At 35.4% G+C, this 16,986-nt stretch overlaps 1 protein-coding gene and 1 long non-coding RNA gene across 13 annotated transcripts in view; one reads left to right on the plus strand and one right to left on the minus strand.

Moving 5' to 3' along the window:
- FUT8 (fucosyltransferase 8) overlaps positions 1–16,986 on the plus strand; it is a 301,256-nt gene that overhangs the window by 31,181 nt on the left and 253,089 nt on the right. The window contains exon 1 of one of the 12 annotated variants that reach the window (XM_049113264.1): positions 13,553–13,577. The exons of 10 other annotated variants lie outside the window; for them this stretch is intronic. The gene's annotated coding sequence lies outside the window, so the exon portion shown is untranslated. Of the gene's footprint in view, positions 1–13,552; positions 13,578–16,986 lie in introns of those variants that run through there. One more of the 12 variants, XM_049113266.1, reaches the window with a different exon arrangement.
- LOC125755584 (uncharacterized) lies at positions 11,227–14,053 on the minus strand. The gene is made up of 2 exons (XR_007412379.1): positions 13,748–14,053; positions 11,227–11,418 (listed from the first exon to the last, which is right to left on the minus strand). It is a non-coding gene; the product is annotated as an uncharacterized LOC125755584 (long non-coding RNA).

Consider the following 16,986-nt stretch of genomic DNA (forward strand, 5'->3'; position numbering starts at 1 on the left):
ATTGTCATTTATTGTGATTCTCAGATTGTCCTAGATCTGGTCCCTTTACGGCGACTCCTATTTTCTTAAGACATACTACCATAATTCTTTGAACATTTCCTTATTTCTGGCACAAGATATTCTGGGTCTTCCTTGTACTACTATCCCAGCCTCTGAGGTGAAATCAGCAATTTTTCTAAGAAGTCTCAATTCCTCTTAGTGAAGAAGAGTATTCAGATAAAACGTCTGGGTGCTAGTTACTGTGTTCATTGTCACGGTAGTGTCACTGTTTCTAGGCCCTCTAGGTAGAGTTAGGAAACTATACATGCTGACACAGTCATATCTATTTATATTTCTATGTATGTGTATCTGTAACCTGATCTCAAGTTGATAGCTCCAGTTTCAATCCAGTATCCTAGGATTCATTCTTAACTTAAATTTTCAAGTATTTGCAATTCTCTTTGCTGACAACGAGACACCTGGCTCTGATTATTTACAATATATTTACTTATTCAGTTAATCTTAAAATGCATAAAAGATAGTCTCAAAATTGATAACCCATTCCAGTGGTAAAAACAAACTAATGTTGTTTTTGTTTTCAGCTTGAGAGTATAGACAAAATACCATGCTCAAAGTTACTTCTCTCCAGTGGCTCTACTTCTCTTTTCAGTGGTGATGTGTTAATTATTTGAAATAGTTTTTGGTTTGGTTCCTTCTGTTTATATACCACTTTAGGGTATATAAGCGGGCTAGCCCTCTTACATACCTGTTGATTTTATTTATTTTTTGGAGTATGTGAAACATTCATATGGTTGAGAACTATAGGAGTTCATTAACAGGAGTCAGAACTATATAAAAACATATCCTCAAATGTCATTCCTCCATCTCTTCCATTCCATTTTCATCCACTCTGTAAAGTGACCTCCTAAAAGACATGCATGAGACATGCATACACTAATCTCTGGGACCTGTGAATGTAATCTTATATGAAAATGAGGTCTTTATAGATGTAATTAAAATGAGTTAAGGCTCTTGAGATGGACCATTAACCTGGGTGGGTCCTACATATGGTATATTCTTGTAAGAGGGAAGCAGAGGGAGACTTGACATAGAAGAGGAGAAGGCAGTGTGATCATAGAGGCAGAGTTGTAGTGTTGTACAAGCCAAGCAATCAATGTTGGCAGCCACCAGAGAGAGGCCGGAAGAGACAAGGAACAGATTCCATCCTGGAGACTCCTAAGGGTGAGGCCGTATTTATACCTCAATTTCGGCTCAGTGAAACCGATTTTGGATTTCTGGCCTTCAGAACTGTTAAGAGTAAACTTGTTTGTTTGTTTTCTTAAAGATTTTATTTATTCATGAGAGACACAGAGACATAGGCAGTGGGAGAAGCAGGCTCCTTTGGGGGGGCCTGATGTGGAACTCGATTCCAGGACCCCAGGATTATGAGCTGAGCCAAAGGCAGACACAACCACTGAACCACCCAGGTGTCCCAAGAGTAAATTTTTCTTTTTTTTTTTTTTTGAGTAAATTTGTTTTAAGCTACCAGGTTTATGGTGATTTGTTACAGCAGCCACAAGAAACTGATACACATCCCTTGCTAGTAACCAATCTTACAGTTTTCTTGTTTAAATCTTTACTTTATTCTGATCTGTAGATATTTTCTTAATTCCTTTTCTTACTCAAAAGTTTACATACAATAAATATTCTTTGCCCTTTACTTTTCTCCTAATGTATCCTGGAAGTCACTAATCTTCCTCATATTTCTATAGTTGTACAGTACTTGACTGTATGGATGCCATAGTTTACTCAACCATGCTCCAATTTAAGATTTTTTGTTATTTAGGGTTTTTCCACTAATTTGCAATTAAAAGTAGTGCTGCAGTGAATAACTTGTGCATATATCTTCGTGTACTACCTTTTTTTTTTTTTTTTTAGGGCAAATTTCTTGAAGTGAAATTGCTAAGTTAGAAGGTAAAACACCCTTTGAGTGTTTTATTAGATACGGCTAAATTTTTCTCCATTAGCATTGTACTAGTTTACCTAACACCAGCAATTTATAAGAGTACCTATTTTCCTGTAGTTTTGACAGAATATCATATTTAAAAATTTTGAGGATAGGTGAAAAGTGGCATGTCAGCGTAATGAGTTGAACATGTTTTGTATACTCAAGGGCAGTTTTTACGTATTTTATTATTTGTGAATTATCTATTGCCAACTTCTTTATCAGGTTTTTGGTTTAATTTTCTCTCGGCTTTTAAGAGTTCTTTCTATACTAGGGATATTAGATTTTTGTCTGCAATGTATGTTGTATATATTTTCTCTCAATTTTTCACCTGTCATTTGATTTTGCTTACAGCATCTTTAAAAAAATTTTTAATTTTTTAAGAGAACTTTTATATTTACAGAAAAATTTATCAGAAAGTATATTGTTCTCACATTATACCCACCACTCCCCAGTTCCCCCGTGTTATTTACATCTTATATTATTAGAATGACACATTTGTTTTAATTGATGAACAAATATTAATGCATTATTTCTAACTAAAGTCCATAGTTTACACTAAAGTTCATTCTTTGTGTTGTATATTTTAGAAAATTTGACAAATATATGTCACTTTTGTCTGTACCAAAGTCTACTATTATCTACTACTATTGTGTCATACAAAATAGCTTTACTATATTAAGCATCTTCTCTGATCACAATGGTATGAAACTAGAAATCCATTACAAAAAGAAAACTGGAAAATTCAGATATGTAGAGATCAAACAGCGTACTACTGAACAACCAGTCCAATAAAACATTACCTTGAGACAAATGCAAATGGAAATATAATATACCAAAACTTAAGGGATATAGCAAAAACAGTTCTAAGAGAAAAATTAATAGCAATAAACACCCTCATTTTCACCCTCAGGAAAAAGAGCTCAAATAAACAACCTAACTTTATACCTCAAGGAACTAGAAAAACAAAACCCAAAGTTAGTAAAGGAAATTCTAAAGATCAGAGTGGAAATAAATGAAATAGAGACTAAAAAGACAATAGAAAAGATCAGTGAAACTAAGAACTAGGTTTTTTTTTTTTTTTTAAAGATAAAGTAGACATACTCTTAGCTAGACTTAACAAGAAAAAAAGAGGATTCAAAATCAGAAATGAGATGTTATAACTCATAACCATGGAAATGCAAAAGATCATAAGACTGTTAGGAATAATTATATGCCAACAAGTTGGGCAATGTAGAGAAATGGATAAATTCTCAGAAACATATAACATACCAAGACTGACTCAGGTAAATAGAAAATCTGAACAGACCAATTACTAGTAAGGAGATTTAATCAGTAATCAAAAACCTCTCAACAAATAAACCCTAGTCTCAGATGATGGTTTTTCTGGTGAGTTCTACCAGGCATTTAAAGAGGAGTTACAGCTATTAGAAATGACAAATACCCACCATTTGCTTCAACGTGGATGGAACAGGAGGGTATTATGCTGAGTGAAGTAAGTCAATCGGAGAAGGACAAACATTATATGTTCTCATTCATTTGGGGAATATAAATAATAGTGAAAGGGAATATAAGGGAAGGGAGAAGAAATGTGTGGGAAATATCAGAAAGGGAGACAGAACGTAAAGACTGCTAACTCTGGGAAACGAACTAGGGGTGATAGAAGGGGAGGAGGGCGGGGGGTGGGAGTGAATGGGTGACGGGCACTGGGGGTTATTCTGTATGTTAGTAAATTGAACACCAATAAAAAATAAATTAAAAAAAAAGAGTTAATATCAATCTTTCTCAAACTCTTATGAAAACTATAAGGGGAGGAAATAACTCATGAACTCATTTTGCAGGGCCAGCATTACCTTGATATGAAAACCAGTCAAGGACACTACAAGTAAAGAAAACTATAGGCCAGTATTCCTGATGAACAAAAATGTAAAAATCTTTAACAAAATATTACCAAACCACATTCAACAATATACTAAAAGGATCAAGTGGGATTTATCCCTGGGTTGCAAAGATGATTCAGCATATACAAATCAATAAATGTGATAAACCAAGTTATTAGAATGAAAGATAAAGATCATGTCATCTTAATAGATGCATTAAAAGTATTTGACAAAACACAACATCCTTTCATGATTTAACCTATCAACAAATTGAGTGCACAAGAAGGAACTTACCTTAACTATGGAATGGGAGAGAATATTTCTAAGTCATATATTTGATAAGGGTTTAATATCCAAAATATATAAAGAACTTAAACTACTCAATAGCAAAAGCTTTTTAATGTAGTTATAAAATGGGGAAAGGAACTTGATAGACATTTTTCCATAAAAGACATACAAATGGCTTAGTTACATGGAAAGATGCTCAGTGTTACTAATCACTAGGAAAATACAAATCAAAACCACAATGAGATATCACCTCCACCTATTAAAATGGCTGTTGTCAAAAAGACAAGAGATAATAAGTGTTGGCAAGGCTGTGGAGAAAAGTGAACTGTTGATGGGAATGTAAATTAGTACACCCACATGGAAAACAGTATGGAGGTTCCTCAGAAAATTAAAAATAAGGCTACCGTATGATTCAGTAATCCTACTTCTGGGTATATATCCGAAGGAAGTAGAAACTGGATCTTGGAGAGATACCTGCCCTCCTGTGTTCATTGCAGCATTATTCATAATAGCCAAGATATCTGTTAGTGGATGAATGGGTAAAGGGGATATGGTACATAATATATATACAATGGAATGTTATTCTTTTTTTTTTTTGAATGTTATTCTTATGAGAGAAAGGAAGTTCTATCATTTATGACAATGTGGATGGATATTGAGGGCATTGTATGCTAAGTGAAATAAGACAGAGAAAGACAAATATTGTATATCATACAGGATAGGTACTTGAATTGCCTATGTGGAGTCTGAAAAAGCTGAACTAGAAACAGAGTGGAATGGTGGTTACCAGGGGCTGGGGGTTGACAGACATGAGATGTTGGTCAAAGTGTACACACTTCCAGTTACAAGAGGAATAACTTCTGGGAAAGTTAAGTTTCTCTTGATCTAACTTTAGGTTCACTAACTCTTCCCTGTGTCATTTCTGGTATGTTCTCCTTGTTGTAGATACTCTTTTACTGTTCTAGAATTTCTATTTGGTTGTTTTTCTGTGGTTTCTATTTCTTTATGGGCATGTTTTCCTTTATTCATTGAACATAATTATAATAGCTCTTTTAAAATCCTTGTTTATTGATGCAAACATCTGATTCTACAAGGTTGGTATTTATTTTTTTGTTTATTGTGGTTTGGTCTTACTTTCCTGACCTTTGTATGTCAAATAAATTTGTATTATAGTCTTTATAGATTCCATTATATTCTTCTATAAAAGGGCTGATGCCTTTGTGTTAGCAGGCAGTTTGGTTATGCTCATACTACAGGCTCTATCTTAGGAGGCAGTTCAGTTCTCAGTTGTGGTTGTTTTGTTTTATTTTTTTTCCCTCCAATCATTAGCTGTTGTCTGTCCTCCGTATATACAGTTCATTGGTCAGTCAGTTGGTCTGCCAAAGATTTGGCAAGAGTTACAAGTAGAATATATGACTTTACTATCTGACTCTCTTCTTTCTGGAATTTCCCCTTCACTTTGCAGTATTCGCAGTTGCTTTGAAAGCTTCCTCTGGTATTCCGGGAGAGATAAAAACTGCAATTAAAATCTGTGGGTATCTGTGGGAATTTTATTTTCATCGTGTGGCCACTGATTATGGCTGCCCCTGAGGCTGTGGACAATATATTTGGAAACTTACTGCTGCCATTTTTTTGTTCCAAGACTATATTGCCCTTCAGAATCTGCCTGCTTCTTTTCATGTTCCTGTACCTTTAGGTAGTTATTGTTGTTTGTACTTTTTCAAGTTTTATAATTGTTACCTATAGGAGGATTGGTTTGGACAAACGTAGTCTACCATATATGACATAGAACTTCCCCCTCTTCCATTTGTTTTTAATCAGTAGTCTCATTGATTTTTATGTATTTAATGTTTTATAATCACGTATGGCTTCTGATTAGATGTTCAAATTTGGCTTGCGGAAGCCCCTTCAAGCTTTCTTGTATGTCTGTGTGCATGTGTTCTGTGTATCTTTTTTTGGAACTTTTTTTGGGCTTTGAACTCTTTATGTCAGGCAGAAGATGATGTCCCAGGCTAACTTTATATATTTGCTGCTTTGGAGATGAGAACAAGATTTAGATACCATGATCTGGGTGCTAGGTTCATTTTTTGAGGGGCATCATTGCTTCTAATACTTCTTATTGGACAAAGCTAAGAAATATATTGTTTTTAAAAAGTAAAATCATACATCAGTTCAAATTTAACATTAGAGTCTATTTTGTCTTAATTTTTTTCATTTTATTCATTTTTTCATTTTATATTTTGTTTCCCCCACCAAACGAAATATCTTAGTTCCTAAAAACACATTTACCTATTTGATTTATTCTACACCATGCAAAAACATTGTTTGCAAATCACACCTGAATTATCAAAAATTGCAAAACTGAATCTCAAGATTTCTCTAGTCGTTCATTTTCTCTTTAGAATATATTATACTAATATATCCTATTACCAGAGTACTGTCTTTCAGAGTCATTTTAAATCTTTTTTGTGTGGGGGCACCTGGGTGGCTCAGTGGTTGAATGTCTGCCTTTGGCTCAGGTCGTGATCTGGGGGTCCTGGGATCCAGTCCCACATTGGGATCCCTGCAGGGAGCCTTCTCCTCCCCCTGCCTATGTCTCTGCTTCTCTGTGTCTCTCATGAATAAATAAATAAAATCTTTAAAAACACACATACAGGGCAGCCTGGGTGGCTCAGAGGTTTAGCGCTGCCTTCAGGCCCAGAGTGTGATCCTGGAGACCCGGAATCGAGTCCCATGTCAGGCACCTGCATGGAGCCTGCTTCTCCTTCTGCCTGTGTCTCTGTCCCCCCACCCCCGTCTCTCATGAATAAATAAATTAAAAAAATTAAAAAGAATAAAAACACACATACATACATACATACGACGCAAACATTAAATCTTTTTTTCGTGTAGTAATTTTACTGATTCATTAGAAATTTAAGATGATTTGGGTGCTTTTGTTTTTCCTTTTGATTTAATTTTATTCGTAAATATGCAGAACATTCACTTAGTGCAAAAATCAAAACTATTTAGTCATATGCCCTTAGGTAAGTCTTACTTTTACCTGTGTCTCCTCCTTCCTGGCCCCTTTCTTTGCCTTTTACAAGTAACTATTTTTACTAATTTCGGTGTTTCCAGTACTTTGTTTTTAAGAAAATAAGATATATCTACATTTTTCCTGAAAAGCTGGCATACCTTGTATTTGTTCTGTACTTAGCTTTTATTTATACAGCAGTATATCCTGGAGAGCAATATGTACATAGAGATCCTCTTCATACTTTTTTAAAGCTGTATAATATCCATTGTGTTAATGTATTATAATTTATTCATCCAGACCCTGTTGAGATATTTCTAATCTTTTCTATTATAAATGATATCTCATTGGAATAACCTCCATATGTTTTATTGTATTTGTGAAAGTCTGTCTTTAGAATGGCAGCAGAGCTGGGGGATTGATATAAATTAGTGCTATCTGATAGGTAAATGTGAGCCATATGTGGCTACTAGAAGACTTAAAATTGTACATTATAAAATTAAAAGTATACTTTTAATTATGATTAACTTATATATCTAAATATTACCACATATATTTAAAATACTATCATTTCAACAGTCAAAATTAGTATATCATTGACATGTAATCAATATAAAAATTATTAATGAGATATTTTGTTTTAATTCTTCTTTGTACCAAGTCTTCAAAATCTTGGATGTATTTCATACTTATAGCACCTCTGAGTTTGGACTGGCCACAATTCAAGTATGCAATGGTCGTTAGTAGCCACATATTTTCTCAGTTTGTTTTCTGCCTTTACTTACAGGTTTGTGGGGATTTTGGCCATGCATACTTTAAAAAATAGCGTTTTTTGAGTTTATCATTTAAAAACTATATCTTTTGCTTTTGGACTTTAAGTCACTGCTAGACTGTTGTCATTCACAGGTTATATTTGAAATCATTTTTTTTACAGGACTTTCATGGTTTAATTTTTATATTTTGATCTCTGATCCACTTGGAGTTCATCATATTTTTTTATGTATTATGCAATTTTGTTTTTTTCTGTTTTATTCAAGTTGTTTAAGAAAACATTTTTTAACCTGCAGGAGTAAGGGCTTTTTGTTACTATATTTCATGTGTAGTTTTATTGCACTGTGATCAGAAAACATAATTTATGTTATTTCTATTGTGAACTTACTGAGATTTTCTGTATGATATTATATATGATCCTTTTTGTGAATAGTCCACGTCCACATGAAAAGAGATTTTCTCTATTACAACACTAAATTCAATATAGTAAATTCAATATGTTACAATAATTTCCCTTACTGATTACATGGCTTTGGTCTTCTGTAGCTTCACTTACGATTACTCTGTCTATTAAACTTTTCATATAGCTGCTGTAGATTTTTGTTTTATAGAACTTGTGACTGGGGTTATTTGGTGCAAAAGTATTCATAATTGATTTATCTTCCTCATTGTTAATTAGTCTTTTAGCATATAAAAAGTTCTACTTTGTCTTGGCAGATGTTTTTTTGGGCCTGAATTCTACCTTGTCAATAAGATCATAACTTTTGCTTCCTTTTTGGTTGTATTTGCCCATTATACCTTTGCTTATATCTTTTTCCTTTTAATATTTCTTAGTTACTTTGTTTTAGGTCTTCTTGTGTAATATACAATTGGGTTTTACTTCAGGAACCAATCTAAACTTTTTCCTTTAAGTAGAGGAGTTAAGCTGTTTGCATTTATTATTGACACAGATATGCTAGATTTTAGCTCTGACATTTATTTACTGTGTATGTTCTGTTTACTGTGTGGCCTTCATTATGTTGTATTATGTTTTCATTGCTCTTTTTAAGAGTTTGCTTTAAAATTGTTTTTGATATTTAGTGTATTTGTCTGAATAAAGTATGGAGTTTCATTAGTAGTACTGTTTGACATTTTTTTTCATTAATTGTGACAAATGTTCCATAGTACTGCAAAATGTTAACAATAGAGAGATATGAGTATGAGGCATATGGAAACTCTTTGTTGCAACCTGTCTGTAATATAAAACTATTATAAAATTGAAAAAAAAAATTTTAAGGTAGGACTGAAGGTGTCCAGGACTGGTTTTTTGGGGAAGTAAATTTTATGTGAGTTTATTGCTGAATATAAGCTATACTTTTCAGTTAACAGTAAATTAGGGAACTATAATCACTGTATGATGGTAAAGAGATAGAAGAAAACATCTCTGTTTTATAATAATGAAGCAAAAATAAGTTTTTGGAATGGAAAGAATTGTTTTAAGCAAAAGATTAAAGAAAACACTTGGTTCTAGGACTGGTTACTCAAATCGTATCTTGTCAAGATGAATTATTTAGAATGTTTCTGGGAAAGAGGGCGTGTTTAATAGTAAGGCATAAAGGTGAATTGATATGTAAGCTGGAGACTTTTAATGGCTCCTAGAAGTTATAGTGTAGGCTTTCACTCCCGGAATTTTAGAGCTGCAAGAGACTTTAACAGTTTTTTTCCAGTTCTTTGATTTGTAGGAGAATAACTAGAAGTCTAGGCAAGTGATATGTTATATCCAAGATCATGTAGTAAATTGATATTCAGAGCTGGGATTAGATTCAAAGACTCTTCTTCATTTCTATTTTAGGATTCTTTTCTCAATGCCGGAATATGTTCTTGAAAATCATGATAATCTTGAAAGTTACGACATCCAGAGCTTCTCATATCCTACTTAAAATGCAGCTAAGGCAATGTTACATATTTATACTAGCATTTTTTTAAAAAGGTGCAAGTGAGTGATCCCTGGGTGGTGCAGCGGTTTGGCGCCTGCCTTTGGCCCAGGGCGCGATCCTGGAGACCCGGGATCAAATCCCACATCGGGCTCCCGGTGCATGGAGCCTGCTTCTCCCTCTGCCTGTGTCTCTGCCTCTCTCTCTCTCTCTCTGTGTGACTATCATAAATAAATAAAAATTTATTAAAAAAAAGGTGCAAGTGATTTTTTATTCAACATAGAGATAATGTTAGGTCATAAGCCTTTGCTTTGTTAATTTTTCTCTGTGTCTTATCCAGTAAGAGAGGGGCCTGATAGGACCTGAAGATGGTAGGAACATGCCAGTCATTATGAATTGTTAGACTGGGAGCTGGAACTGGAGCTGGCTCTGGAAATCATAAAAATGCCAGATGATGTGGGGACAGGGATGGTGTTGGGATGATGACCCCTAGCATGACGAAGTGGACTCTAGAACCTGTAGAAAAGGGGACAGAATAAAGGATGCTGTAGAGCCACTGTTAAATTCATGCTAATCATGAGAGCCAGTTCTGTTTTTATTCTGTGGAGCATTCTACTACATGCCAGCTAAGATTTAGGATTATCACAGATAATGAAATAAAATTCATCTGAGGTCTGCAAAACATTTTTATTTTGCAAAGTACCATCACAAATGTTACTCTCTTTGATCTTTGCAATATCCGTGTGAAATGAATAGAAGGGATATTGGTGAGCAGAAAATGTTAAATACTAATGGATGTCAAGACAATAGTGTGTTACAAACCACTAAAGGATATAAAAATACACATAGTCTTGGCTCTTGCAGTGTACACAGCTTTATGGAGATGGGATGGGGAAAAAAGCCAAATTTAGTGTAAGGCAAGTTGAAAAAGATTTAAAAATTCAGCGTACCATGGGAATTTAAAAGGAATGATGGTATTATAACTGATGGAAATTTTAGTATTTTGACTTTGATTTCATACCACTTGAAAGGATCATAACTATAAAAGGATCTCTTTACATTTTTTAATTGTATGTTACTTTGCTGTTAAATAAGGCATAACATTTCATAAGGCTATTTTGGAACTATAATCAATGACCACACAATAGCAGTCCAGCTCTCTAACAATACTAGACAAACTGGATGCCCTCTTACACCTGAACAAATCTGCATGAAAAAGTACTAAGGTTTTAGATGTAGACTTGTGTACTTTGTTTCCTCTTTCTAGTGTATTAAGAAATGACATACACTTTAACTTGCCAAAAGCAATGCTTGCGTTCTAGTGGCAACATGCTACTTCTGTTACATAGTAAAGTGAATACCAGAACTACAAAGGCAGGAGGTATAAGTAAATTTTTATTAGGAAGGAAAGTTGTCAACTTAAATAGCAGCAAATGAAGAGTGAATAAGGAAACTCCTGTTGACATGCAAGATCTCCATCATATACAGGATACAGGAGGCCTTTTAATTTGTGACATCCAGCCCAGAAATGTCAAATGCTTTTCCATTTAATCTCATACTTCTGGATTCCTACCAAAAAAGAATACATTAAGAACATGGAAAAGTTGCTTACTGAAAAGGAAACCCTGGGAAAAAGAGAGGGAAAATAGAAATTAAGTTATGTAGAATACTCTTTAAATGATAATTAACTACATTTTCGTATCTTCAAAGTAATACAAAACACAATTACTTGCAGAACTGGTTCAGATTACTTAAATACCAGATACATTTTTAGTCCTCTATGTAAGTGTTCAGAAGTTACTTATGTTTATGTGAAATGAAGCTATTAATAGTTTTCTACAGCAGTAACTGCACACCAGGAGGGCTAAGGCAAACACAAATCAAGGAATGGGTTTTTCCCAAAGCTACAGTGTGAGAAGACTATAAACATTTGATTCCATATACACATGAATGGGTTTCTTTGCTATAGAACATTCAAGAGGAATAAGAAATGGAAATGTGTACAAAGGTTTCTTGAGGGGGAGAAGGATTACACCCTGTATGCACTTAGTTTTCTAATCTCTTTTGCAACATCACAGTCTTCTCCTGCACTGTCTGCTGTCTATAATGTTAGGTTGTCTCTGAGCAACCTCATGATGAGGATGCTGTCCTTTTTTTTTTTTTTTTTAGATTTTATTTATTCATGAGAGACAAAGAGAGGCAGAGACATAGGCAGAGGGAGAAGCGGCTCCCTACAGGGAGTCTGATGTGACACTCGATCCCAGGACCCCAGGATCACACCGTGAGCCGGAGATGGAGGCCCAACCACTGAGCCACCCAGGTGCCCTGAGGGTTGCTTTGGATGAGGCTTCATTTACTGTATCAAGTTCTGATGTGGCCTCATCAAAAGCCATTTTAACCAGTGTGTAGGCAAGCTTGGATTATTAAGGCTCTCATAGAGAAACACAGGGAAGTTAAGAGCCAGCTGCAGGAATATTGGGTGTGTAGGTTGTATCTCTTTCTTGCTTATATCAAAAACCTCTTGGTAAGCAACTTGGGAATTACCTATCATTTGTTTTTGATCTTGACCACTTGCACTTCAGCAACATACCAAAAGCAATCTTTCCTCATTTTTTGGTAGAAGACCTTACTCTAGATTAGTTGCATTGGCTGTTAAATACATAGCCAACAAATAACTTTTTACTAATTTTGATTACTGGATCCTGTTTATTCTTTGAGCTCAGCTGGTATTTGACTATTTCACTTCATGGTTGCTATTCTTTTCTACCCCATATTATGCATTTATTATATGCTTTAGGATAACATATGAGTGGTGTTAATTGACTCTAATTTTTTGAAAATTTCAGTGTTTATTGCTATCACGGATTTTTTTTTCTATCACGAAATTAATCTAGCTCATAGATCCCCTTCAAAAGAATGAAAATAGTGCTTCTATCCAGGATGTACCGACAGGGATTAATATCCTTACACCCTAAACAACTAAGTGGATTAAAGATATGAAACAACACTTCCTAAGACATTGCCATCAGGCAGCAAAAGTCTTTGATCCCTGAGTGACAGGAAATAAATTATGTGAGACTTAAGATTGCTCTAGCCTGGAGAGAGTTTTTAGGCATAGTGTAGGTCAGTAGAACCCAGGAGGAGCCACGAGATCTTCCTGAGTTGAAGAGAAGGAGCTGATAGGCTGTAGGGAGCCAAGGCAGCTAGAGGTCACAGGACAGAACATCAGAGAAAGAGTTACAGGAGAATTTTCAAGAATTCAGTTGAGTACTAATCAGTACATGCCTGTGAGGGAACTACTTGAGGCTAGGAAGAACCACTCAAAAGGAATTGAGGGAACAATATAATACTCCTACCTTACTACATACAATACCAGGAATAGAGCTCTGAATCCATCAGAAAATCTTAATCACTGAGTGTCAGAGCATCTCCAACATTCTGGTTGTCATTTTTAGATGTTTGGGTTGGGTCTTTTATTCTGTCTTTACTGAAAATGTAGTCAACCTTTTTTTCTAGGTTCTAGAATATATGGGATTTATAACAACTTCTAATGTCCTAGTTTCCTAATCCTATCAACTATGTAATGTTTAGGCTGTTTTTGATTGATATTTTTACTCATTATGGCTCTGTTTTCTTTTCCTTATTCTTTTTTTTTAAACCTGCTTGGAAATCAATTGAAGCTTATCAGGCATGTAAAGGAAGAAGACATTGCAAATTTTACCTTGTGGGTGAGGATATTTTTGTATTCCTATAAATATTCTTGAAACTTTTTCTGGAATATATTGAAGTCACTTGTAAAGTGTTTGATCCTTTAAGATAGTGCTTTTAATCTTTGTTAAGTGGGACCATTTAATCTAATTGCCCCACTACTGAGGCAGAACCTTTCTTAGTACTTTACCTGATGCCCTGTGAATAATGACGTTTTCCATTTGGCTGGTCATCTGGTTACAGATGTTAAATTGAAGTTCCGGTTATTCCTTCAAGGTTTGTTTTTAAGTTCTGTTGGGATCATTAGAGAGTAAGTAGTCTTTACTCTAGGACTGATTTAGCGACGCCGAGGTCTCTACTTATTGCCCAGAATATACAAAGTCTTTCTCTGCTTTGATTGGGTGGAACCTCCATTGTTCCAAGCTCTGTTTGAACCTTGCATTGTTCTTTTTTTTTTTCTTTAAACTCCTCAGCAGTTGTTTTCTGCCTGACCTCGTAGAATTTTACTCTTAAGTGTATGTAGATTAGTATTGAGTCAGAATCAAGTGAACCCCTACCTAGATGCTTAGAGCTTTTTTCTGCTTAACTCCTCCTCTCTGATACAGTATTCTGGTAATTCCTGTCACCTGTACTTTACTGAACTTATATCTTTGTCTTTTCGAATTAAGTAGTTTGCTGTGCTGTTTTGAATCTTCCTGCCTGCTGTAGTGTCTAGAGCATGTCTCTTGGCAGAAAGTCAAGATGTTCATGGGGCTTATCTAGCTTGTTTGCTTCTGTCAGGGAATGCAGATCTACACTAATTATTGTCCACTGTCTATAAACTGCTATGTCATATGTTTTGTCTAGTTTTGTAGTTGTTTACTGTCTGAGGGTAAATCTGGTACCCGTTACTCTGTAACAGTTAGAAGTATAAATCCTAAACTACTGGATTATTGTGAGAAGTTGGTAAAGACTTCTGGGTGAAGTTACAAGGAAGGAATAATGATGAACCATGGCTGATTTTTATAGTTAATGGCCGTTTAGGAATTGTTTATGGGCCCCTGGAGTAGTTGGCTCAGGCTTAGCAGTGGTCTGTCTTTTTATTTCTTTTTAAAGATTTTATTTATTTATTCATGAGAGGCAGAGAGACATAGGCAGAGGGAGAAGTAGGTTCCATACAGGGAGCCTGATGTGGGACTCGATCCTGGGACCTCGGGATCACACCCTGAGGCAGACGCTCAACTGCTGAGCCATCCAGGCACCCCTGGTTTGTCTTTTTCAACCAGATCTAGCAGATAAGATAATGTCAATAGAAATGCACTATACAAATGTACTTATTGTTTTTAGCTTAGAGTTTATTGAATGTTCTTACTAATAAACTGTACTGCCTCATAATAGACTTTTGACTTTTGGAATTTAAAATGAAAATAATTGGGTTACCTTTATGCCTTAGAGGAGTTGGAGTGGGTGATGATACCTTCAGTATTGTTCCTAATTACCAAAAATTGGTTTCAGTAGGCTTTGATGTCATTGGAGAAAGACTGCTTCTCTCTGATCTCACTGATCTCATGTGAGATCCTAAATCTCACATTGTAACATTAGTAAAGTAATTGCCAAAAAAACCATATTTCTAAAGAACGTATTGTGTCGCTATATTATTCTTGGGTTTTTGTATTTAGGGACTTGCACATACATACTCAGTGAACATTTGGTTTGTGAATCTTTATTTATTTTTTACATTTGTTTTATTTAAGTTCAGTTTGCCAACATATAGTATAACACCCAGTGCTCATCCCATCAAGTGCCTTTCTCAGTGTCCATCACTCAGTTACCCCAACTCCCCGCCTACCTCTCCATCCACAACCCTTTGTTTCCCAGAGTTAGGAGTCTCTCATGGTTTATCTCCCTCTCTAATTTTTCCCACTCAGTTTTCCTCCTTTCCCTTATAATCTCTTTCACTATTTTGTATAATCCACATATGAGTGAAACCATATGATGATTGTCCTTCTCCAATTGACTTATTTCACTCAGGTTAATACCCTCCAGTTCCATTCATGTTGAAGCAAATGGTGGGTATTTGTCCTTTCTGATGGCTGAGTACTATTCCATTGTGTGTGTGTCTGTGTATAGTGTGTATATATACGGCATCTTCTTTATCCATTCATCTGTTGAAGGACATCGTGGCACGTTCCACAGTTTGGCTGTTGTGGACATTGCTGCTATGAACATTGGGGTGCTGGTGTCCCAGAGTTCACTACATCTGTATCTTTGGGGTAAATACCCAGTAGTACAATTTAACTTCTTGAGGAACCTCCACACTGTTTTCCAGAATGGCTGTACCAGTTTGCATTCCCACCAACAGTGCCAGAGGGTTCCCCCTACTCCACATCTTCTCCAACATTTGTTGTTTCCTGTCTTGTTGATTTTTTGCCATTCTTACTGGTGTGAGGTGGTATCTCATTGTGGTTTTGATTTGTATTTCCCTGATGGCAAGTGATGCAAGGGATTTTCTCATATGCTTGTTGGCCATGTCTGTGTCTTCCTCTGTGAAATTTCTGTTCATGTCTTCTGCCCGTTTCATGATTAGATTTTTTGTTGATGTGGAATCTTTATTAAGACTGTTCACTTGTCAGTCATATCATTAACTTTCTATATGTCAAACATAGTAGTAGATATGAGCGAGGTAAAATAAATAGGAGATAGAATTCCTTATTAGAAGATCATATGAGATATCACATGTATAAGGCAACAATATATTCTAGCAAAGATTAATGGAGTACAGAGTGATTATGTCAGCTTTCAGGGCGAAATGGAGGGGCTGGATTTTGAGAACATTGATGGATATACATTGATTCAGTAAGAGGATAAGGGAGGAAAAGTCCCTGTTCTGAAAAGAAGGAATGGTGTGTTGCAGGGTGATAGCTGAGACTGACAAAATTATTCTGTAGAAAACAAGCAAATTAAATTGGCTTGAATGGAATTCTCTGTAGGGCAGCCCAGGTGGCTTAGTGGTTTAGTGTTGCCTTCGGTCCAGGGCATGATCCTGGAGACCCAGGATCGAGTCCCACGTTGGGCTCCCTGCATGGAGCCTGCTGCTCCCTCTGCCTGTGCCTGTGTCTCTGCCTCTCTCTCCTGTGTCTCTCATGAATAAATAAATAAAAAAAAAAAAAAAAAAAAGAAGATAGTCAGAAATTAGGCCTGTAGAGCTGATTGGGGTGTGAGGAATGTAGAAGATTTTTTGCAATAGTCTGAAGAGAGAGACAATTCTGATTGCCCTATATGTTAAAAAGTAGAAAAATTAAAGAATTTTGTGTTCACTAAGTAAGTTTTATGGATGCTGACTTATTTTAAGATAAACTATGAAGCTAATTAATTAAGACACTGTTACTGTGTTTGATTGCAATAAAGTAAAAACCCATTCTTTATCGGGATTTGAAAAACACTACTTAC

The sequence above is a fragment of the Canis lupus genome, chromosome 8 (assembly GCF_003254725.2).
Source record: "Canis lupus dingo isolate Sandy chromosome 8, ASM325472v2, whole genome shotgun sequence".
In the NCBI taxonomy this organism is placed as follows: domain Eukaryota; kingdom Metazoa; phylum Chordata; class Mammalia; order Carnivora; family Canidae; genus Canis; species Canis lupus.